This window comes from Macrobrachium rosenbergii, chromosome 21, assembly GCF_040412425.1.
Source record: "Macrobrachium rosenbergii isolate ZJJX-2024 chromosome 21, ASM4041242v1, whole genome shotgun sequence".
In the NCBI taxonomy this organism is placed as follows: Eukaryota; Metazoa; Arthropoda; class Malacostraca; order Decapoda; family Palaemonidae; genus Macrobrachium; species Macrobrachium rosenbergii.
Genome location: NC_089761.1, coordinates 13235153 through 13260526, shown reverse-complemented (window position 1 = coordinate 13260526; position 25374 = coordinate 13235153). Strand labels below are relative to the sequence as shown.

Here is a 25374-nt window from a genome sequence, read left to right as displayed (position 1 = left end):
GCAATTGTAAGCTAAACCTCTTACATTCTAGTAATATTCAATCATTTACCTTCATTTTGCAACAAACGGGAATTTTCTAGCACAATATTTCGATTTATGGTGAATTTAAAAAAAAAAAAATTTTTCCTTACCTCCGCGCGCAGTAACTCGGCTGAAAATCTCAGAAATTCTTTAGTCACATTGTCGTAATTTTCGCACCGTTTTCTATTAGGCACTACATAAAATGTTATACATGAAAATGTGCGCAATTTCATGTAGAATACAACAAAAAATAACTCATGGTTGTAGGTTTTATCAGTTTTGAAATATTTTCATATAAATCATGATAAGTGCCAAAATTTAAACCTACGGTCAACTTTGACTCGACCGAAATGGTCGAAAAATGCAATTGTAAGCTAAAACTCTTACATTCTAGTAACATTCAATCATTTACCTTCATTTTGCAACAAACGGGAAGTCTCTAGCACAATATTTCGATTTATGGTGAATTTTTGAAAAAACTTTTTCCTTACCTCCATGTGCAGGAACTCGGCTGAAAATCTCAGAATTTCTTTAGTCACCTTGTCATAATTTTCGCACCATTTTCTATTAGGCGTTACATAAAGTGTTATACAAGAAAATGTGCACAATTTCATGTAGAATACAACAAAAAATAACTCATGGTTGTAGCTTTTATCAGTTTTGAAATATTTTCATATAAATCACAATAAATAGAAAAATTTGACCTTCGTCAACTTTAACTCGACCAAAATGGTCGAAAACTGCAATTGTAAGCTAAAACACTTACAGTCTGGTAATATTCAATCAATTACCTTCATTTTGCAACAAACTGGAAGTCTCTAGCACAATATTTCGATTTATGGTGAATTTTTTTAAAAACATTTTTTACGTCTGCGCGTTACGAATTCATGCATCATTTTGTGATAATATTTTCTCTGTGCTGCTTTGATCGTTTTACAATTTGCTATATACCAAAATCATCGGAATTTAGTGTACAATACAATGAAAAAAAAAAACTCATTAGCTTTAACCGTTTTGCTCACAGCACGATTTGTATACAATTATACAGTATAAGAAATTTTTTTTTTGCGCTGTCATATATTTTAATATTTATATATGATAATGATACTTTTTCATTTCTGATAGTTGCATACTAAACTTCAGGCAATGACAAAAAAAGGAGTGAAAAATGAACTCTTTATCTTAAAAACTAAGCATGCTGTTATTTTTCGAAAAAAACTTTTTTTCCGCTTCGGCGCTAACTCCCGAACGCCGCCGGCATACGGCAGACACTTTTGTAAATAGAGGCTTGGCGTTTAAGGGTTAACTGCTCACCCCATCGCAAAACTGAATTCTCGTAACTTGAGCACTACCTGGGTACCTGCGTATTTTAATAGTTTTATCACAAAAAGTGCATTTAGTCATGAAAATGATATGAAAATACAGTAATTAGCAAATATTCCTCAGTGAAAATACAGCGAATGGGCGAATTTTCAGCAAATAATGTGTATTTATGTTCCATAGAGAAATCCGTGAATAGGTGAGTCCACGAAATGTGAGACTGCGAATACAGGGGGTTTACTGTATAACATCTGTAATTTTTTTCATTTTATTTTCTCCTATACTATTCCAATGCTCTTGATACTATTCCAATCCTCTTGACACAAAGTAATTACTGTCAGCTTCTTCATTTCCATGCACACTAGCATGTGCTGGAACTCAACAAAAACTAATTTGTGTTCCTTTGTATAATAATAGGTACACCCATTGCTGACTTTTTAAAACCAAGGGGTTAGTCGAGTTAAAAACATTAAGTGCCTATAATGCTCTCTTAAGAGTCGCTAAAAATTGTAAAATTTGTTTCATTGATAATTGCTATTTTTTCAATAGCACTTAAAATCCCAAGCAACTCTGATTTAAAAATAGATGTTAAAACAGGAAGTGCACCTTTGGTGCAAAACTTACTACTAAAAGCTCCAAATCAAATGCCAGCGCTGGATTTGGAGCCATCTGTGAATATACAAGTTGAATCCTAATGAACCTCACTGTGTTCCATACACATGGAACAGATCTCTACTGTACATCTGTCATATTTTTCTTAAAACCATAAAAATATTTACAAAATGAAATTTGTTAATTTGCATGGCAGGGTTACTGACATTTTATAAGGAAGCACCTCATTTCTACTAATATCAGTACAGTAGTACCGAGTAACTGTTTAAGTCTACACCCGTAAGGTTGTACACATTTAGGATGCATCTCATAGTGCCTAAAATGTCTTTTGCTTGTTGTAATTTGAAAGGCTAGAGAACTGGGAAGTCTCTGCATCCTATACTAGCAGCAAAGGATGGATGACTGGCAATGGAGTTGTCAAGGCAACTCCCCAGCATCATTCAACAGGCTTGATATTGGTGAGGTCTTGAAAGCACCAGTGGCCAGTCTAATAATTGCATGATGTATTGAGTCAAGTATTTTCAACCTGCTGGGGGGTTGCAGAAGAGTATACTTCATACCCATATAACAATTTTGATAAAATCATGGCTTTATGCAACCTTAAAAGTATTTGACGGTCTGCACCCCAAGACGTGTGAGCTAAAACTTTAAAAATGTTTAAAATCTTCTGACACTTTGTCTTTAACGTCTTTAGATGAGACACCTATGTTAACCTACGATCAAAAATTAAGCCAAGGAATTTGGTTTCCTCTACACAGGGAATTCTTTGGCCTTTGATTATATACTGTATATCTGGGTCTGGATGAAGCCCACAAATATGGCAAAAGTTGACAACAACTGTTTTGCTAGTCGAAAATTTAAACCCATTTAAATCTGCCTAATTATTGATGTTATTTGCTGTAAGCTGGAGCTTTCTTTCAATAACACATCCTTGATCCTGCTAATGATATAGAAAGATTATCAACAAAAAGTGTGGGCAGTACATCATAAGGAATACTGTATGTGGGCAGTACATCAAGAGGAATACTGTATGAGGAGATATACCACTGATAGCAAGCGCAAATAGGGTAACACTAGGAACACTACCTTGCAGGACCCCTCCTTCTTGGGATTTACTTTCTGATAGAATATTACCAACTTGAAAGCGTCAATGTGTTAGAAAGGCCTTAATAAACAATGGCAGTTTTCCTTAAGTCCTGATTGAAGGATGGTTTTACAGACTCCGTATCTCCATGATGTGTCATAAACCTTTTCAAGGTCAAAGAATATAGTAACATGATGCTGCTTTTGATGCAAACGATTCACATGTAGATGACTCGGGACATATTAAGACATCAGTAGCAGAATGCATTTTTCTAAATCCACACTGTGCAGGTGATAAAATGACATTTTTACAATAAAATAGTTTTATATATACTGTACTTACCAAGTAATTACAAAGCTATTAGTTCACTTTGACACGGCAGCTTGAATTCAAAATTTTGCGGGTAACCTTCGCACGTCTGTGTAGGTGACCAGTTGCGCCCACTAGTGAGAATATTAGGAATGACTTTAGCAGATAACCTCAATCTGTTCATGCCTTATGTCCATCAGTGGGGAGGAGGGTGGGCTCCGATCATGTAATCACTTGGTAAGTATAGATAAAACTTTATTTTATTATAAAAAATGTCATTTTTATATAAGTAACTTAGCAAGTAATACATAGCTGACTCCCACATTGATAGGAGGTGGGATACATGGACATATTCTACTCCAAATACATTATGTAATGAATTTGAAAATAGAAAAAAACGCTCGCACTGAAAACCAATACTTGTCGTAACCTATCAGCTAAGAGAGCTATTGGGATACTGCCTCTGGTAGGTGCTCATCTTAACTCGTAGTGGCGTGGTGGTATAGCCATAGGTCGCCTCCTACTTAGTGGGAACTTTGCAGCGAAGGAAGTACTCTGATGGCTAGCAAAGCATGATAGGTGCTTTCCCTTGCCCTGGGCATAGCACGAAAATAATAACAACCAGACAATACTGTCACCTACACTAAGATAAAACCACAATCCATCCACTGAGAGTGGTGGGTGCTTCAGATACAATGTACCCCCTGGCTCTGCAAAAAGCTTGACACCTTCTTACAAGGTGAAGAGATAGTAGGAAAAAACAATCCTATGCTTCCTTCCGTGATATCATGCCCGCCACTAGAAATGGTCTCAAGGCACTGAAAGATTCAACAGTGTTTAACTTCCATTAAAAATAGTGAGAAACGAAGAATGATTACATTCCCAGTAGTTCGAAGGCAGAGTGGACGTATGCAGCATAAAATGTATGCAAGTTAGAGGTAGAGGGTACCATGACGTCCTTAGCTTTACTTAAAGGAAGGCAAACTGCTCTCTTAATTCTGAGCGTGTCCCAAATTAGAAGTCCATGAGAGTAATATGTTCTAGTCAGTGAATGAAATGGATCTTGCCATATCACCATATGTAGAGGATGGTCCTCTGTACAACTCCAAAAGGACAGAGACCTCCCTATTCTCCCAAAGAGCTGGAGAGGGCTTGAATGCTTGGAGAATGATCTGGTGTGAGGCTGTAGCTGGCACCAGAAGGGCTAAGCGTCAGATGAGCTAAGAGCTCGGGACTGGTGGGCACTTGTGGGAGCTAGCGGGAGCCCCTGGTAGTCAGCAGGTGCTCGTGGGAGCTAGCAGGCACCTGTGGGAGCCAGTGGGCCCTTGGAGCAAGAGCTGGCGCCAGACAGTAGTTGACGCCAGACTGTAGCTGTCGTCCAGTGAACCAGGCAACAGGTGAGCTAGATGTTTGGGATCTCTTGAAAAGAAAGCAAGACACAGAGGACAATTATACTTCCAGTAGGGCTATGTGCATTAGAAGTAGAGATGTGGAGGATGAATATAATTCCAGTAGGACTAAGTAGAATAGAAGTAAAGGACAAATGAGCCTGAAAACTATGGAGGAAGAGGCAAAATGTTTCCTTAAGCATCTAAAAATAAGCCCTTTCAGGATGTGATCTTAGTCCGAGTCTGTTCATGTAAAAAACCCGAAAGCTGTAGTTGAACAGAAGGTTCTCTCTTCTTTAGTCAATGTTTCATTTAACTTTCTAAAGGAGAAGGGATGGATCTAGAGCTTGAATAGATCCTTGTTATGGCTAAAAATCCCAATGTAAACAAGGAAAAAAGTGTCTCCTTGTGAAAATACCTTCTCTAAACAATGACTTGGATCTCACTAGTGTGTCCTAGTCGAAGCCAGAGGTCACTCGGAAGGGTGTCTTCTGTGTAAGGTTGCCAAGACGAGGAACGCAGGGGATCAAACAAGGGACTTGTTAGTGATTCAGAATACATCCAGGTTCCAGAAGACCGGATTCCTTCCTTGCTTGGACGCATCAAAGACCAGATAAGGTCATCAAAAGCTAGGCCCCTGTGTTTAAGCATTTAGTTAAGCATAGATCAATACCCTTTACTGATGGAGTATGAAAGATGTAGTTCTCTTCAGGTACAGAAGGGGTATCAGAAAATGGGCTATAGAGGTCTCCAAGAGGGGTAGAGACTGCAACCCCAGATTTAAAAAAGGCCCACTTAGACTGGCAGACAGGGCTAGAAGAATGACATCTGCAACCACACTAGTTTAAGCAACAAGACTAGCAGAAAAATCTTGTACTGACGTTTTCTGAAGCTTCGAAGGTTCCTTGAGGTGGCAAATAGGAACATAGATGATCTGCTCCATGGACTCCACAGTTCCCGCCAGACCAGGGAACGTAAGGATGTACCTGCTCTTAGTTCATCCGCAAGAACTTTACGCGACTTGAATGAAACCAAATCCGATCTGTTAACAGTAGAGGTTCTCTTGCTTGGAGAGCAAATGAAAGAAAACGAGCCTTTCTCCTCTACGTATACGCTAGGAGTGAAATCTTGTCTAGAGAGAACTACTGCAGTCCAGGTGTAAGCTAAGGTCAAGAAGCTCTGAAGCTCCCAAGAGAAATGCTTACAGCTCTCTAACATATGTGAGAAGGATCTATCATCTGGGCAGCACAACTTGGAAAGTTTCTGGTTAACCCATGGGTCCCTCGACCAAGATCCGAGGTATAAGCAGAAGATTAGGTCCGGGCTTAGAGGAAAAAGGGAGTTCCCTACTTCTTCTATGTACTGTATGTACAACCACCACTGCAGGTCCGACTCATATGAAGTTTGTCAATCTTGACTAACGTCTTGGTGGATGACAGAGTCCCTAGTACAGTAGACTCATCCACTAACGTCCCAAGAAAGAAGAAAAAAGGGGCAATACATGCGGACCGTCTGAAACAAGCAGTGATTCTCTAGACAGACGGAAAGCCTGAAAATTCCGAGAGTTGAGACTGACATCCAAAAAGCCGACTCTTGCAATGGAGATTGTGTTCTCAGGAAGAGGTGATATAACAGGGCTGATTGTGACTGTGTCGCTCTCACAGTAGAAAAAGAGCACCAGAGCTCTCTCTTCTTGAAATTCCAGAGAAAAGAGTGGGAAAACTCTAAAACCAGTCTCAACTGTCCATGTCCGTCTAGGACAGGACTAAGAGACAATCCGAGGCGATGTCGCTCAGTAAACACTTGGGAGTCCTCTATCTTCTTAGCCCGTGCTCCTGCTGCTAGTCAAGAAAAAACCTTTTACTTCAAAAATCTTGACAAGATCTTGGACAAGGAGGTCTGGTTCTGTTGAAGCACCAGAGGGAGCTAAGTCCAAAGACACTTGTCTTGCTCCCTTTTCAACAAAAGTCAAACCTCTCAACTCCCTGAGAGACTTCTTGGAGGACGGAGAAAAAATGCCAAAGGAGGGAGATTCCTTCAACACTCTCATAAATTCGGAACACAAAAGTCCCAGTCTGCAAGGACAGGACTCCGAGAAACTAATTGTCATTAAAAAGAGAGCAATGTCGGCTCTTCTTGAACCCTAGGCAAAGGTGGAACAGACTGAGGAGCCAAAATGCCTGTGAGTGGTCTGTATGGCGCTCAAAGGTGGGAGTCTGATACTGAAGAGTTGGTGCCTGGTGATTGGAGACTGGTGCCGGCCACTTGAAAAGCCAGAGCCAGGCATTCAATCAGAGCGCCAGTTTAAGCCGGAGCCAGGCATTCAGTCGGAGACCGGCACTCAAGAAAGAACAACAGTGTTCTCAGCAAAGACGGGCGCCAAGTACTAAAGAGGAATTAGCACCAGACATTAGAAGGCTGGCGCCGGGCTCACGAGAGCGGACAATGGGAGCTCTGAAGGTTGGCGCCAGGTACTAAAGACAGCGCTAAGCACCGGAAACTGGTGTCGGGCATCTGGGAATAGGTGGTGAGAGAACAGGAACTGGCGCCAGACACTAGTAGGATGGCGCCAGGTGTTCAGGAAGATGTCAATTTGATGAGAGATGATAACACTACACATCTATCAAGATGTCTTTCCCGTGGCTGTCTAACACTACACATCCATCAAGACGCCTTTCCAGTAGATGTTTGCCGATACCTGGGAATGTACTACAGGTTCGACGGAGGGGGCGACTACCCGTGGGCAAACCCCACTGACCTCCCTTGGACTTCCAGTATGCCTCCTCCCAGGTTTAGGGGAGTCTGACAGGGACCTTCGTCTAGGAGAGTCAGCAAGACGAGCAACCACCTCCTCCACTACACATCCACAAAGACACCTTTTCAGTGGCTGTCTGTCAATACCTGAGACTGTGCAACAGGTTCAACAGAGGGGACAACTACCCGGGGGACTCCCCACCAGCCTCCATTGGACTTTCACAAAGACTCCTCCCAGGTCTAGGGGTGTATGACAGTGACTTAGGTCTAGGAGAACCGGCGGGCCGGATAATCACCTCCTCCACTGCACAAACACTCACTTCGCAAGGTTAATTATCTGTTAACCCAGACACAAGACTGGTGATGGTATGGGAAGGAAGCTAGGGAGCCAAGTGCAGAGGCAAGCAGATAAAACACATAGGGCTAGTAGGAGAGAAAAAGGGTATGTCAGCTTTGTACATGCCTGGCTGACTGCTACAGTTGCCGCTTGCAGGTGCATTTGGGCGTTCGGGCACTTATGGGTGCCTTGGCTGCACAGAGTATGAGTTGGCCCAGATGGTAGGAGTCGCCCATGGGCGCTTGGGCACTTTTGGGAGCCTTTGGCTGCTCAGAGCACGAGTTGGCGCCATCTAGCGCTCATAGCATGAGCTGGCGTCAGGCTGAAATGGGCGCCACTGGCTGCTTCTGGTTACTAGAAGTGTAAATGTTCATGATATGTGCATCAACCTATATGTGTGTTAACTTTGCACAAGAGACATCAGAAACTTCTCAGAAAAAGGTACAATTTAGTAAGTGTACTGACGAAGCGAGCACTCTACGTAATATATTGACAGAGAAAACACTGGGACCGATTCTTGCCCAACAATAAAGTGTTGTTATAACTTGTTACTTGTTGACACTTATCCAGGCCTCGCACCACTTCCAAAGTGCTTGCAGGGCCTCCATTATAGAATTAAAAGTTTATTCATCAGATGTATTGCCCTGAGCATGCATCATCACACTGCATGTTCCACATTCACTGTTTGATATTCCACATCACAGCATTAATAAACAAAAAAAGTTTAAAGTTTGTTTGAAAGACTTCAAATCCTCAAACTGCCTCAGCTCAGGAGGAAGCTTCCTATATAATCTAGGAGCTGCATAATAAGCACCCTTCTCTCCTTATTATTTTCTGCCCTTACACTTTCAATTCTCTGCAAGGCTAGCAAGTACTGTATACTGTACTAGGTTCAGTAAACAAACATAAAATGCAAATCTTTGGCCTAAAGGAATGACGAAACATCCAAGAATTACTTTTAAGGCAATTATATAGCAATAGCTTGTGAACCGTCTACACCCTGTAAACCCCACCGGTGTAAAAATTTGGACTAAAGGAATGGCTTAAGATGCATGAATTACTTTTAGGGCAAAACTACATCGGCCGCTCGTAAGGAGCCTAGGCAAAAAAAAGTTTGCCTGGATTAGCCTAAAAGAATGACAAAACATTCAAGAATTACGTTAAGGACAGTGCCTATGCATGGAAAACACCATTTGAAAATTAATGTAAAGTAAAATTATACTGAAGGCTTGCAAGTAATCTGTGTAAGATGAAAGAATTACATCTGGGGGAAAAACTACACCGGCGGCACATAGTTTTGCCTAGATTAGCCTAAAAGAATTATGAAACATTGAAGAATTACTTTTAAAGCAATTATATCAGTGGCTTGCGAGTGTCTATGACCAGAAAACAATATTTGAAAATTAAATTTTAAGGCAAAATTATACTGAAGGCTTGCAAGTAATCTAGACCAGGTAAACAAAACATAATGCAAAAGATTCACCCTAAAGGAATGGCGTAACACATATGAGGATTACTTTGGGGCAGAATTATTATCGGTGGCTTGCAAGCCTAGATGTAAACAAAAGACTTTTAGACAAAAATTCTGATGATGAATCAACTTACTAATAACAAAAACAAGGAAAAAACTCATCCTGAGATTTCATGAAGGTTACTATACGTGTTCCAGTGGATGTGTATACCACCAAAATCCAGATATATCTGGCAAATAATGAATACAGCTGCCGCCATACTCCGTGTTCACCCGAGCATGGCAGGAACAGATTGAGGTTATCTACTAAGTCGTTCCTAATATTCCCACTAGTAGGCGGAACTGGTCACCTACACAGACGTGAGAAGTGTTACCCGCAAAATTTTGAATTCAAGATGCCGTGTAAAGTGAACTAATAGCACTGTAATTACTTGGTAAGTTACTTATATAAAAGTATTGCATTGACCATCTTTTCCATAATCTTACGAAGACAAAATGTCAAGGCAATTGGGCGGCAGCTTGCAGATAAAAATTTGTCCTTTCCTGGTTTTAAAAAGGCTAAGATTAAAGCTAGTTTCCAAACTGATGGGAAACTGTGATCATGCCAAATTCTATTGATAATACTAATTATGAAAAGCTTAGTGTTCTTACATACATGCTTCATCATTGCATATGGAACCTCATCAGGGCCTGGGGCTGTATCTGTACATGTTGACAAGGCAGAATCGAATTCTCTCTCAGTAAATGGAACATTGTAGGGTTCTTCTTTATTGGCTGAAAAAGCAAGTGGCTTTTGTTCTTCCCTGGAATGATATTGGTATCCAGATTTTTCCAATTTCTGGGAAACTTTTTCAAAATGTAATTTGTTACTCACTTCCATGCCCTTGTGATGTATTGCCCATTAGCCTTTAATACAGGAGGAAGGTTAGGAGTATGTCTGCCTGCTATTTTACTGACTTTTCTCCATACAGCTGAAGGTGGAGTTCTTTTATTCACTGAAGAAACAAAGGATGACCAGGATTGGTGTGGCTGTTTTTAATGCATGCCAGAACTGTGCCCTACATTTTTTATATACTATGATGTTATATTCTGTTCTATTTCATCAATATCTAGTTAGAGCAGTTCCTGTGGACTGATGAAGTAACTGGAGTTCAGATGACCACCAAAGAACTGGTCGACAGTGGAATAAGCCAGTGGTTTTAGGACAGAATGCAATCCAGCAGTGTGAAGAGTACCATTAAGTAGTTCAATGGCATCATTAACACTGCTACTCTCATCTGCATCACCTTTGATTTCACTTAATTCCCTGAACTTATTCCAATCAGCTTAATCCAAGCACCAGCGAGGAGATCTATGCTCTGGTGGACTACTATTGCTTTTAATGATTATTAGTGCATTATCACTAGTATGCTAGTCATCCAATGTTCTCCAGTGAAAGTCAGTAAGGCAGTTAGAACTAGGTATGGATAGGTCAATACATGACAAAGTGCCTGTTAGTACATGAAAGTGAGTAGGCTCACCTGTATTAAGAATCCCAATGTTTTTGTTTTCAACAATTGATGCTGTGAGATTGCCTTTTCTATTAGCTAAAAACATCATCCCACAATGGATGTCTACTGTTCATGTCTCCTACAAGAAGAAACAGTTGAGGAAGCTGATTAATCAACCCTACTACATCATTATAGCAGACATCATCATTGGGAGGTAAGTACTCCCTTGGACATGGAGTATTAATATCCAACATAGTTCCTGTAAACAAATAAAAACTGGAGAGAATTCATGAATGAGCACCTTAAGCTCTTCATACTTGACCCTCAGACCTTGACAGTTCCATTGCAAAATGGAGGAGAAAATGCTGGTTGTTTTCTAGAGGACTCTTTGAAAGAAGTCCTCAATTCTGAATTTTTCATTTTACTGCTACTTCCTCATGATTTTTTGAATGATAGTCTATATATTTTGGGTTTTACACTCTTTATAACATTATGTAGCTGATATGATTGGCAAGGATTGTGGTGTATATCCACAGCAGTTTTTGAGTGAATTATCTCATTAAGTGATTTTCATCCATAAACTTTGTTTACAGACAATATTTCATACCTACTGCTGGGTATCTCAGCATGTCTTGTAACTGGAAGGGAAAAGGAAGATGGTCTCCCTCTTTCCCTATTGGAAAGTGGGGAGGTGTGTTGGCATTTTCCCTCTGTTATGAGAGCATTAAGATGTTCTTGAGTACCAAGTTCCTCTCCTAAATTGGGCAGAGAGAGCACCCGAGATATCAGCCTAGGGCTGCTCATCTTAGGATAAGAAGGTGCAGAAGAACAGGGAGTAATATCCAAAATTGGAGGCACTGATTTCTGAATTGGATGCTGAGCATTTATATATGAACTTATGGTTGCATTCATTGGCCTACCTGGCATTCTTGGTTTATCTTGTTTGCTGGTATTTGATTTCAAGGCCTTAGCATAATCCTTTTCTTTACTTAGAAGTCTTCTAGCATGACCCACACTTATATGCTCTGCATCTGATCTTAGTAGAGCACGTTTCCATTTGAAAAAGTGGGCATTTTCTATCACTGGACTTATGACCCAAATTGTAATTAATGCATCAAGTGCCTATGTGCATTCGCCATGTGCTGGTGCAGAACAGATGTAACACACTTGTCATTTTTACAGAATCGAGAAGGATGACCATATCTGAAACAGCTGAAGCACTGTAACGGTTTATGTTTGTATGGGCGTACCGACACCCTTTCATTTTCTATATACAAATGATTAATTGATTTATAGATTTTAGGCATACATGCCAAGCATTGGGGCAACTAAGGCCATTCAGCGCTGAAACAGAATTTGACAGTAGATGTTTGAAAGGTGTAACATGAGGAAAACCTCGCAGTTGCACTATGAATCAACTGTTAGGAGAGGGTGGATAGTAAGATGGAAGAAAGAGAATATGAACGGAGGTACAGTAAAGGAACGAAAGCAGTTGCAGCTAGGGGCCAAAGGGATGCTGCAAAGACCCTTAAGTAATGCCTACATTGCACTGCATGAGGTGCACTGATGGCACTACCCCCCTACGGGGAATATACAAATGAGAGGGGACATTATCATCCTCAAAAGTAATAATTATCATTGTAGTTTTTGGAATTTTACGTACCTGTCAAACCTGTCCTGGACACATCTACTATCTCCTCTTCTTTGAAGTCATATAAATCCCTATTGAAGATTACCCCTCTTCCATATAACTAAAATCAATATGGGGTTTGATATCTATGAACATTTCACTGTCATCTACTTTTAACTGCAAAGCATAAGTGCCTGTGTTTTGGATTTTGCATGAATAAGAACAGATTTCTTACCAAATCTACAAATGTCACCATTTCCTATAGTGCCTACTTTCTTTTGTAAATATTTACTGAATTTAAAATAATTATAATTCTCCTCTCTTGCAGCTGCTATAAGCCACTGGGGAAGTTTAGTACTCTGCAGATTATTTTCAAGAGTTGAAGACTTATTTTCATTCCAGTCTAAATTTCTAGGGAATTTGTCACAAAGTGCTTCCTTTGTATTACAATTATGAAGAACACTTTCAATGTTACATGTGGACTAAAGGCATCTTCATGTTTCTAAAAAGAGATCCAGGCTTTCCATTTCTTATCAGCTTCATTGAAGTTCATACATATCTCTAAAATTTTCCCATACTGTTTAAATGATACAAAAATAGACTCATAATGGCATTCAAGGGGTATTTCATATGCATGCAGAATTGTCAATTTTCTATGGTGGCTTTCATCGCTCTTAGAATCTTTCTTTTGTGGAGCTCCCTGTGGAGAGGCTGCATCAACCTTAGTTCCTCCTTTCTGAGGTAGAATCTGTAAGACAGTACCAATATCCTTTTCCATGCCAGAAGTCGTTGCCAGTGCTGGTAAATCATTGGACCCAGGAGAGGAAAAACTAGTTGCCAAATTCATAAAGTTAAGCGAGCCAGTCCACATGCAGAAGCCTAAAAAGGGCACATCTGACACCCAAGAGCCCCCACACAGACCCCAACAGCCAAGCTCTTCCTTGGGCGAATCGGAAGAGTTGTGGCCTTGCACTCGTTAGGCCCAAGTTCGACTCTCCTGCCGACTAATGAAGAGTTATAGGAATTTATTTCTGGTGATAGAAATTCATTTCTCGCTATAATGTGGTTCGGATTCCACAATAAGCTGTAGGTCCCGTTGCTAAGTAACCAATTGGGTCTTAGCCACGTTAAATAAGTCTAATCCTTCCGGCCAGCCCTAGGAGAGCTGTTAATCAGCTCAGTGGTCTGGTAAAAGTAAGGTATACAGTACTTAACTTAAACCCCAACAGCACATCAGAAAGGGAAAACCAGGCAGCTTCTACTGCCTAGGCTTCCCACCCCAACACACCATCAGAGCCCGCGAAGAGACCCCAAGAAGCCAAGCATGCACACACCAGACCACCACACACAAACCAGCACACCCACCCCAAAAATGCTTGGTTATATCAAGAAAGTATCGTTGATCAGTCAGGTATTCACATTCTCCACTAATGGCACAAGTGAATGTGACTCCCATACCTTACACTTTCGGGATGGCATCAATACGCTTGCAGTGGCCCAGCCTATAAGCCAATCTGCCTGCTGGGAGTTCTGCCCCCACTAATGGGAACAGACTCCCCACTCCAAACATGTTTGGTGGGCTTCCGGACAAAAGCTAGGAGTCCTATCTCCAAAAATCAGCCCCCCTGGATTCCAATGGGCTGATCCCTGGAGATGGTTCTGCCCTCAAGTTAGCAATGGGAAAATCCCATCACTACCTCTTGGGTCCAAACCATATTGGGTGGCGACTCAACCACCAGAACTCCCACCATTAGCTTCTAATGCAAACCCCTTCCAGAACACAATACCTTCTCAGACTTACCTAAGCAGTAAAATTTTGAGAAAGTGGAAATGTCCACACCATTTAAACCAAAAACTACGTAGGATGATCATCAGGATCCAGGCCCAAAGGTCAGGGTCCCTCAGCCCCTCACCTCGTCAAGGTGTTGTACTCGAGGGGGCTACATTTCAGAGAGCAATGAATGTGGTACTGAGTGGTTTTCCCTGCAAAAATGTGTTGGTGTTTCTTGACAACACTTTGGTGCTAAGTAAGACCGTAGAAGAGCACAAGAGGTTAATGCAAGTAGTGTTGAAGAAGTTAGAGGAAGTGGGGGTGAAAGTCAAGGTGAGTAAGTGTGAGTGGTTCATGGAAGAGGTGGAGATTTTGGGCCATAAGGTGAGTGACTCTGGGGTACGAAAGGTGGAAAAGTTTGTGGAGAAAATGAGAAATTTCCTTTGACCCAGGACTGTGCAAGAGTTGCATGGATTTTTGGGATTGATCGAGTTTGGTGGAAAGTTTGTGGAAGATTGTTTGGGGATTGCAAAACCGTTGTCAGAATGGACAGGCTGTAAGAAGAAAGTACAGTTGTAAGGTGGGATGAAAGGGTGGTGAAAGCGTTTGAGAAATTGACAGAGGAAATGGTGAAGGATGTGGAACTGGCTTACCTTGACTATAGTGCAGATGCTAGGAAGTTAGAAGTGTATACAGATGCGAGTGGAGTGTCGATGGGGGGGATGTTTGATGCAGAAGCAAGTGGTGAATGGAAATGAAAGAGATAGAGTGATAGCATATGTCAGTAAGGTATTTAGTTCAGTGGAGCGAAAATATTCTATTGAGAGAGAATTGGCTGCGCTGTGATTTTGTGTGAAGGCGTTAAGACTGTTTCTGTATGATGTGAGGTTTGTGGTGTGTACGAACCCTCAACCTCTAGTGTATCTGCAGAAAATGAAGGGAGTGGATGCTAGAATTGCGTTAACAGCAGAGGGTTTGAGCGACTTTGATTTTGTGGTAGAGTATATCCCAGGTAAAAGGAATATTGTTGTAGATATGATGTCTAGACTACCTGGGGAAGGGATAGAAGAGAAAATGAAAGACATAAGACCAGAGTATCTGCCAAAAGGATTGGTAGTAGCATGAGAGTAAGCGGGATGGTGTCTCGATGTTTGAAAGTGTGTGGTATGGACTGAATGATTTGAAAGATGGTTTGAAGGTGTGGGTGCCTGGAAATGTAAATGAACTGAGGGCAGATGTGATTGAGGAAGTTTCCAGGAGGCCTGGATGTTTGGGAGTGTCAAATGTGGAGTGGTATTGGAAGAGTCTGAGAGCTATGATGTGTCCAGAATTAGCCCCAGGTAAGGTCGGTTGGGAGGAAGTGAGGTTGGTTGAAGGTAAAGTTGGGAGAATTTGAGGTGGAAGCATGTTTTGTAATACTGGGAGATGAGCAAATGTCGTATTGTTTCCTGTTTGGGATAAATTTCTTAAGGAAGAATGGATTGGTAATGGACATTGGGAAAGGAGTTCTGTTGATAAGGAAAATTCAGAGTAAGGCAGTGAATATGGCCAGGTTTGTGGGAATGATAGATAGGAGTCTGAGTGAGGAGGAGGATATAGTGGAGTTGGAAAAGAATGAGAATGAATTGCTAACAACAGAAGATGTTAAGGAGATGCAGTGGAAGTGTTTCATAGTGAGTGAGTTAAAGAGGTGTATTAGAGAGGGGGTAACTGGAAGATGGCCTTTGTTGTTGAGTAAATGGATACAGTTTGCTGAGAGATTTGTGTTGTGTGAAGGAGTGGTGTATTTTTTCAAGAGAGAGGATAGGAGAGTTGATGTATATTCCAGTGTTCTCGATGAGTGGAGCACTGGGGGCGTGTATGTTAGTCCATGAGAAATATGGACATATGGGGAAGTTTAAGTTACTCAAGTGTATGAAAGAGCGAATGTTTTCCCCGTATTTAAGGAAAATTTGTACGGATGTGGCAGTTACATGTGAAGAATGTTAGAGGGAAAAATATCAGAGAGTGTATGCTGGCCCACTTGTTTTGAAGTTGAGTATGAAAGAGCCGTCTGACTTAGTGGCAACTGATTGTGTAACTTTGCCAGTAATCACAAGAGGAAATGTAAGAGTGGTTGTTATGGTAGATCATAAGAGTAAGTTTGTAAGTTGTACAGAGGTGAAGAATAAAACTAGTGAGAACATTGCAGGAGTGGTCAGTATGGTCTTTTTGCCTGCATGTGTGAGGAAGCCGGTAAGAATGTTGAGTGATAATGGGCTGGAATTTGTTGGTAGACCATTTGAACAAATGTTGAGAGAGTGGGGTATCGAGCATGTAGTAACAACTCCATACATGCCAAGTGAGAATGGGTTGGCAGAACAAACCATAAGAACTCTGAGTAAGATGTTACGAATGCTGAATGATAGAGAGAATGAATGGGATTTGTTGTTAGGAAGAGTGGTAGCAATGTATAATGGGTCAGTACATAAAAAAACTGGCATGCCTCCCAGTAAGTATGTGATGAATTATGAGAGGTACATGAGAGCAAGGCTGGATTTGAATGACGAAGAGCAGGATGTGTGGAGACAGGTGAGTGAAAGGTTTGAGAGTTTCAGAGAAGGTGATAATGTGCTGAAAGAGGTGGTTGAGAAATGAAGGTTGACAGTGAGTAAGATGCGAGAGAAATATGAAGGTCCGTGTGTAGTGAAAACAGTGTGGTCAAACGGAATGAGTTAAGTGTTAGAAGATAAGAAGCTGGGCATCCCATTAGGAAGTTGTTAAGGGAAGAAAAGGAGAGTGAAGAAATGGAAGAAGATATAAATTGGGGAGATAAACAGCTAGTATAGGTGGAACATGAGAGAGGGTCTAAAAGGAGTAGAAAGAGTAAGGGTAAGTTAACTGGGTTGTTTGAAGAGAGTACATGTGATGGGTTGGTTGATTGTGAGGGGGTTTGAGAAGTCAATAAGCGTTAGGAGTGAAAATACCTTTGTGGTGTTGTTTGGTGATACAAACCTGAGGTCCTTTACATTAGGAATTACTTACAGCGAAGCTGGAAACGGCCATTGAACTTTCAAACAAGGTGTTAGGCAGTTAACTACTGAACTTTCAAACAAGGTGTTAGGCAGTTAACTACGGTCTGATAGGCAAGTCGCGCCTGCCCGGATGTAAACATTCCAATTTGCCTTTCGGCCCAGGTGTCAGATTGAGGGGTGGCATGAGGTGGGCATGAAAATATAATGTAAAGGACCTCATGTTTGTATACTTAAGAAAAATACAATTTACTTTAAAAAATTGTGATTTGTTCCTACACAAAAATTTTGCTGTTTGGCCAACAGGTATACTATGGTTTCTGATTCTTAAGTCTATTTCTTCCCCTTTTTTCCACTCTTTATTTTTCTAAAACATGATTGCTTGAGTTTTATCTACTGAAAATTTAAAGCTACAGATGAGGCCCATTCATCTGTTTTTACTATGCTTTTATTAATGATTCGTTCTGCATGTTTTATTCGAGATGCTGAATAATATATAGCAAAATCATCCATATACAGGTTAATTTTAATGCCAATAAGTAGATTATTACTGATATCATTAATTGCTAAAGTAAAGTTTGCAACTAATGACGCTTCCCTGTGGAACACCATTTTCAAGTGGAAATGTTCTACACAGAACATCATCAGTTCTCACCTGAAAACTGCGATTTGTCAAAAAGTTTTGCAAAAACCTAGGTAAATGTCCACGGATGTTGTTGTTTTGTAAAGTTTTTAATATAGCATACTGTACTTCCATATAGTATCGTATGCTTTTTCAATGTCAAAAAAGACAGCTACAGTAATTTGTTTTCGTTCAAAACCTCTACGTATATCGTCTTCTGAGTTAGAGAGAGAGTCTAATGTAGATCTGTTACACTGTGACCCGAACTGAGTGGGAGTCAAAACTCTATTTTCTCAAATGTGCTATGTTAGTCAAGCATTTACCATTATCTACAACAACTTGCATAAGCAGCTTGTTAAAGAAGTTGGCCTGTAATTATTTACATTACTGGGATCTTTTCCAGGTTTGGGGATAGGAATTATTATAGCTTTACGCCATTCATCTGGAAATAAATTTCGAAGCCATAAATAATTATAAAACTCTAATAAGTATGACTTTGCCAAGGGTGCTAAGTGGCAGATCATCTCAAAACAAATATTGTCACCTCCAGGAGCAGATTTACTGCTCTTCGAGAGAGCATATTCCAACTCTGACATATGAAATTTTCTATTATAATATATATCTTCTATTGTTTCAAAATTTACTGCTATTAATTCTATTTTATTTTTCTTTGTGAAGAAGTGTTCGTCTAAATTTTTATCACTACTTACATTTGCTAAATTTTCTCCCATTATATTACTTATTTCTTTTGGATCAAGTGTTCTCTTCCCACCTTTTAATATGGCATGTCTAGGTGGTTTAACATGGGTACCATTTACTTTCCTGAATTTTTCCCATATTTTTTGTATGGGAGTATTATTAGAGAGATCTGATACATATTTCCTCCATGAAATGATTCTTCCTTGAATTACTTCTTTTTAAAATTTTGCAGATATTTTGTTGTACACAGGTTTTAATGTATCAATTTTTAGTAACAATATGGTCATTTTTTGTGAAGTTCCTTCTAATATCGATAATATTTTATTTATTTTACTGAACTTTCTATTCAAATTATCTAATCGTCTCCTATTGAGTGTTTTATATTTATTAATTCTGTTAACTTATCGGACCACCATGGAACTTCGTGTTTTCTTGGATGGGGTTTTGACTTTGGTATTGCTTTACCAGCAGCATTTTTAATGAAATCAACATGATATTTTTAGTGTGCATTTCATATCGCTCCCAATCTGCTTTATAAATGTTATAGTGAGGGACATGTTTTGCAGGATTATTTTTTAATAAGGAAATTAATATTGGGAAATGATCACTGGTGTGCAAGTCATCAACTGTATTCCAGTCTAATCTGTCAACTATACTTGTACATAAACATAAGTCTACTGAGGAAAATGTTCCATGTGCTTTTAAAAAATATGTCCTAGTTTCGTCATCATTTATACAGCACACGTCGTTTGAATCCATGAACTCTTCTATTTTACTACCTGTTCTATTTGAGTTTGTACAATTACAGTCCCATATTGGGTTGTGAGCATTAAAATCACCTACTATTAACCCTTAAACGCCGAGCCTCTATTTACAAAAGTGTTTGCTGTATGCCGGCGACGTTCGGGAGTTAGCGCCAAAGCGGGAAAAAAGTTTTTTTCAAAAAACCACAGCACGCTTAGTTTTTAAGATTAAGTGTTCATTTTTGGCTCCTTTTTAGACATTGCCTGAAGTTTAGTATGCAACCATCAGAAATGAAAAAAAATATCATTATCATATATAAATATTGGAATATATGACAGCACGAAAAAAATTTCATATATAATTGCATACAATCGCGCTGTGAGCAAGACGGTTAAAGCTAATGAGTTATTTTTTTTTCTTTGTATTGTACACTAAATTGCGATAATTTTGGTATATAACAAATTGTAAAACGATCAAAGCAACACTGAGAAAATAATATCACAAAATGATGCATGAATTCGTAACGCACGGACATAAAAACAAGTTTTTTCTAAAATTTACCATAAATCGAAATATTGTGCTAGAGACTTCCAATTTGTTGCAAAATGAAGGTAATTGATTGAATATTACAAGACTGTAAGTGTTTTAGCTTACAATTGCAGTTTTCGACCATTTCGGTCGAGTTAAAGTTGACCGAAGGTCAAATATTTTCTATTTATCGTGATTTACATGAAAATATTTCAAAACTGATAAAAGCTACAACCATGAGTTATTTTTTGTTGTATTCTACATGAAATTGCAAACATTTTCATATATAAAACTTTATGTAACAACTAATATAAAGCAGTGCAAACATTACGACAAAGTGACGAAAGAATTTCTGAGATGTTCGGCAGTTACCGCGTGGACGTAAGGAAAAAGGTTTTTTTAATAATTCACCATAAATCGAAATATTGAGCTAGAGACTTCCAATTTGTTGCAAAATGAAGGTAAATGACTGAATATTACTAGAATGTAAGAGTTTTAGCTTACAATTGCGTTTTTAGACCATTTCGGTCTAGTCAAAGTTGACCGAAGGTTGAAATTTTGGCACATCGTGATTTATATGAAAATATTTCAAAATTGATAGAAGCTACAACCATGAGTTATTTTTGTTGTATTCTACATGAAATTGCGCACATTTTCATATATAAAACTTTATGTAACGACTAATATAAAACGGTGCAAACATTACGACAAAGTGACGAAAGAATTTCCGAGATGTTCGGCAGAGTTACCGCATGCAGATGCAAGGAAAAAGTTTTTTTTTTAAATTCACCATAAATCGAAATATTGTGCTAGAGACTTCCAATTTGTTGCAAAATGAAAGTTAATGATTGAATATTACTAGAATGTAAGAGTTTGACCTTACAATTGCATTTTTCGACCATTTCGGTCAAGTCAAAGTTGACCAAAGGTTGAAATTTTGGCACTTATCGTGATTTATATGAAAATATTTCAAAACTGATAAAAGCTATAACCATGGGTTTATTTTTGTTGTATTTTACATGAAATTGTGCACATTTTCATATATAAAACTTTATGTAATGGCTAATATAAAATGGTGCAAAAATTACGACAAAATGACAAAAGAAATTCTGAAATTTTCGGCCAAGTTACCGCGCAGACGTAAAGAAAAAGTTTTTCAAAAATTCACCATAAATCGAAGTATTGTGCTAGAGACTTCCAATTTGTTGCAAAATGAAGGTAAATGATTGAATATTACTAGAACGTAAAAGTTTTAGCTTACAATTGCACTTTTCAACCATTTCGGTAAAGTCAAAGTTGACCGAAGGTTGAAATTTTTTGTAGTCGACGTACGGTACGTCCGCTCATCACCCGACAGACAATTTTAGTCGACTTATGATACGTCCAGTCGGCGTTTAAGGGTTAATGTAGGTTCCTTGATACTGCTAAGTAAATCTTTAAGTTTATCAACGTCATAATTTTTATTAGGTTAGTTATATAAATTAAAAATTATGTAATTTTTGTTTTTTATTCATATTTTAATACTTGATTTTTGCAAGTCAGTAAAATTTACAGGTACTCTGTCATAACATACTTTGTTATGTACATATATAGCAATACCTAAATTTCCTCTTTCTCTAGATGTAGATACTAAGGTATATTTACTTTTGTTGACATGTTGTAAACATAGTATCATTGGTTCATATTCCCTTAGTAATCGTTGTATTTCTCCCAAATGCAATCTGGTCTGTAGACCATTTATGTTCCATTATATAATATAATTATTGAAAATATAATGCAAGAGTGTCCAAGTGTTATTTTCTTTTTGTGGAGCATCAATTTGTGTTTTTTCTAAAAACCTATTTACAATATTTATTTGTTTTTCTTTATAAGACATATGTGTCCAATGCACATACAACCCTTTTCATGAGTGTCTAAACTAGTAGTTTCTTTATTTCTGTACCTTATAAAATTTCTTAGTGTTTGATAAACTGTTCTTTGTTATGCTTTTGTTTTTGTTTCACAGTTCAATGAAACATTCATTACATCCACGTGTTTTCATGTGTCATTTCTTTGTTTACTCTTGTTGCACCTATTATTGGTGATGGAGTAATCTCTTCTCCCATCACATAATCATTCTTGTCAATGGTTTGTTCCCCTACTATTTCTTTAATGTTCTGGGTACCTGTTTCCATTGGTTTCAATATTACTTTAGGAGACAAAGGTATATTCTTATCATTTTTGGTTTATGTTCTTTCTTCAGGTATCCTGCCTTTATTTTAATGGATGTATCTCTAATAAGTGGTTATTCTTCTCTGAGACTGATCTATCAGGGTTTTGTTACTCTTATCTATTTCCATTTTTGTTTCGTTGTTTGACCTAATTACAGTAGAAAACATTCATTTCATAGAGGGATCATGCATTCCTCTAACTTTTAATTCTAATTTGGCCTCTTTTATAGGCATCCCTATCCTTTCCTGAAGTAATTTTAATTCTTTATTGTATATATAATACATACACTCCTTAGATCTTGCATGGTGATTTTGTCCACAGTTAACGCATTTCGGTTCACCACACCTCCACTGTGTGGTATGTTTGTCAGATCCACAATATACACTTATAGACTTATTACGGCAGTGTTTCTTTGCATGTCGATGCATACTACAGTTTTGGTACTGTAGTGGTTTTGGAACATATGGTCTCAGTTCTCTGTTCTGGCCCATGGTTTTAATTTTCAAGGGTAATTCATGTCCTTCGAATTTTATCTTTGCTATTCTCAGTGTTTTTCCATTACTCCATCTACCGGCTATGTTGTATATTTTGCAATCTTGTACATTGTTGTACTTTTTCTTAAGGGAATCCAGCAATATATTTTTTTCTATTGGTTCTTCATCATTATCAGGGAGTATTGTGGTACTCTGTACACCGTTCATATTGTCATGTTTTTTTACATGTACCTTTATATTGTCAATATTTTTTATAGTTAAGCAGTTTTCTGATTGATTTTTTGTTGTGGTTTCTATCAACCACATCTGATCTTTTACTTGTCTGAATGACATTTCAGTAGTTGAATGTTGATTCAACAGGAAATTTTCTAATTTCAATGCCGATATTTTCTTCTCTGTTTCTAAGGTCAGGAATCGTGATGAACTTCCACTTCCAAAGGGGGAGGCGAAGTGAGTTAAGGTTGGGTCAAGATATTTGTTTTTTTTTGGTTTGCTTTTTATTGGAGCATAGGACTCCAGTCTAATTACATTAGTATTTTCTCTAATTTTTCCCAAGAGAGGTTGTCAGAGGAGGTTCCAGCGGTTGTCAACTGTGCCTAGTCACTACCATCAAAGGGCCCAGGGGTACTCGAATCTTTATTTCTGCTTGTCATAAAGATTTGAGGTAAAAAAAAAAAAAAGAGGAAAAATTGAACTTGAAAACTTAAAAAAGATATCATTAGCCTTTCATGAAGTTTATTCTTCCACCAATGGCACAAGTGAGAGCTGACTCCCAAATGTCCGCGTCCCTATCCTACCCAACAGGGGATGGCACAACATGATTAGAGTGGCTCAAGTGTAAGTCAGACCCGCTTGCTAGGACCAAAGGTATTACGAGAATACTATCATCCCCACCCTAATCACATTATGGGCAAACTGGCTAGAATGCCTGAGAGTCCTATCCCCATAACCAGACCCCCCCTGGAATCCATGATCCAGCCCTAAAGAACAGTTCTGCCTTTGAGCTATCGATCTGATAGCTCTCAGGTCTGAACATTATTGGGCAGTTGATGGTCCTACCACAGTTCTCACTATTTAGCTTCGGATATGAACCAAATCCCAGCTATGATATCTTTTCCTATTTAACAAGTCCAATAAATTTGAGCAAAAGTGGAAAATTCCACAAAAATTAATACAAATACTGTAAGTATATACAGTAATTATATATATGAGACTCTTGAACTCAAACCCAGGAACAGATTCCTGGGGTTCAAGAGCCCCCTCAAATGTCAAAGTGGTCCCAAATCGAGGGGGGTTCTCCGGTACCAAACCAGGGTACCCAGACTTGGCGCAGCTCATTAACGAGTGTCCGACACAGAAACACTGGCCTTAGAAGCGGACTTCTTTGGCACAGCAGGGGGAGTGCAAACCGTGGTTTGCATACCCTTGGTTCCCGATACAGCTGACCAGGGGGGGTCAACGAATCGGTTCCCTGGCCCATGGCCAGGGAAGAGCCAAAGAGAGATCCCACTGCCTTCCCTGTGGAAGGAGGCATCCTTAGAAGTCCCAGGGTGAGACTTCTTGGGGAGAGACAGGATTCTTCTTTTTTCTTCGGCTGGCGAGCTACAGAAGAAGAAAAGGAAGAAGAGGTAGCAGATGACGAGGATGAGGACGAGGATGACGAAGACGATGACGACACCTTCCTAGACCTCTTCTTCGACTTCTCCTTTGTCAACTTCTTCAGGATGGCGGTCAGGTCCCCCATCCACGAGGGAGCAGCAGAAGACACAGGCGCAGCCAGGGGAGCCAGGGAAGCGGGCGAAAGCCGGGTAGCGGAGACGTTGGTGCTCAGGCCACCAGCTACCGGGGCAGGTGGAACAGTGCAGGAGCCAGGAAAGCCAAAAGATGGTGTGTGGGTCGAGGGCACGGGCGGAGCATGAGTGGAAGCCAGGCTGGGCCGATAGTCAGGGTAACCAGGAGCCGGAACCAGAGTCGGGAACGAGCGTGGGTCAGCAAAAGGAGCAGGCATGGTGATATACGGTACAGATGATGTCCCCATTCTTGAGGGGCCAGGCAGAGATATCGGGGCCAGGAAGCCAGGAGGCAGCGGTACGGTATGGAGCATGGCAGGAGCGGCAGACACCTGGGTGCCCAGGTGCAAGGCCACCATCACAGGCAGCTTGCCGAATGATGTCATGGTGACGGTAGCTGTGGTGGCCGCATGGGTCGTCACCAGAGTGCCTGACAGATGGGATACCAGGCCCTTCAGTGATGGAATGACAGGAAGACCCAGGGGCAGCCAGGTAGAAGTGAGGTCAGATATCTGGCTACCGAGAGACACTTCCTACGCCAAACCTGAGGAAAAAGTCGGGTCAAATACAGAAGGCTCTACTCGTTCCAGGGGAAAAAATTCACCCCCGGAGCGAGGAGGGGCCCCAGAGAGGATGTCCTGATCATCCGCTCCCCCGTGGCCTTCCACACCCGATGAAACGAATGAGGAAGGGGAGGGGGGTCCTCACCTGAGGGGGAGGCAGCAAGAAGGGGAAGCTTGCCAGGAGGGAGAAACGATCCAGACAGGTCAGCCACCAAGAGAGTCGTTGGGGGCGTATAACCCTCAGACGACAACTTGGTGGGCTTCCTTCAGTACTGTCTCCTCTCCTCAAACTTTGCCCACTGCTCAGCAGACCAGGAACAACACTCAGTACAAGGAGAAGTGCGAGAACACACACGTCCTCTGCAGGTGGGGCAGAGGGCATGTGGGTCCATATCCACACTAGAACGAAAAGTATTACACTTTTTCCCTCCCACCTCAGGACATACACGCTGGGGGAAGGAGGGCTTACTGAGTTTGTCCACATTCATGTTGATAATAACAAGCAAAAAAAGAAAGATCCCACTA

At 40.0% G+C, this 25374-nt stretch overlaps 1 protein-coding gene across 2 annotated transcripts in view; it reads right to left on the bottom strand.

Moving 5' to 3' along the window:
* Positions 1-25374, bottom strand: part of LOC136849686 (uncharacterized) — a 231637-nt gene that overhangs the window by 148422 nt on the left and 57841 nt on the right. The gene's annotated exons all lie outside the window — the stretch shown is intronic.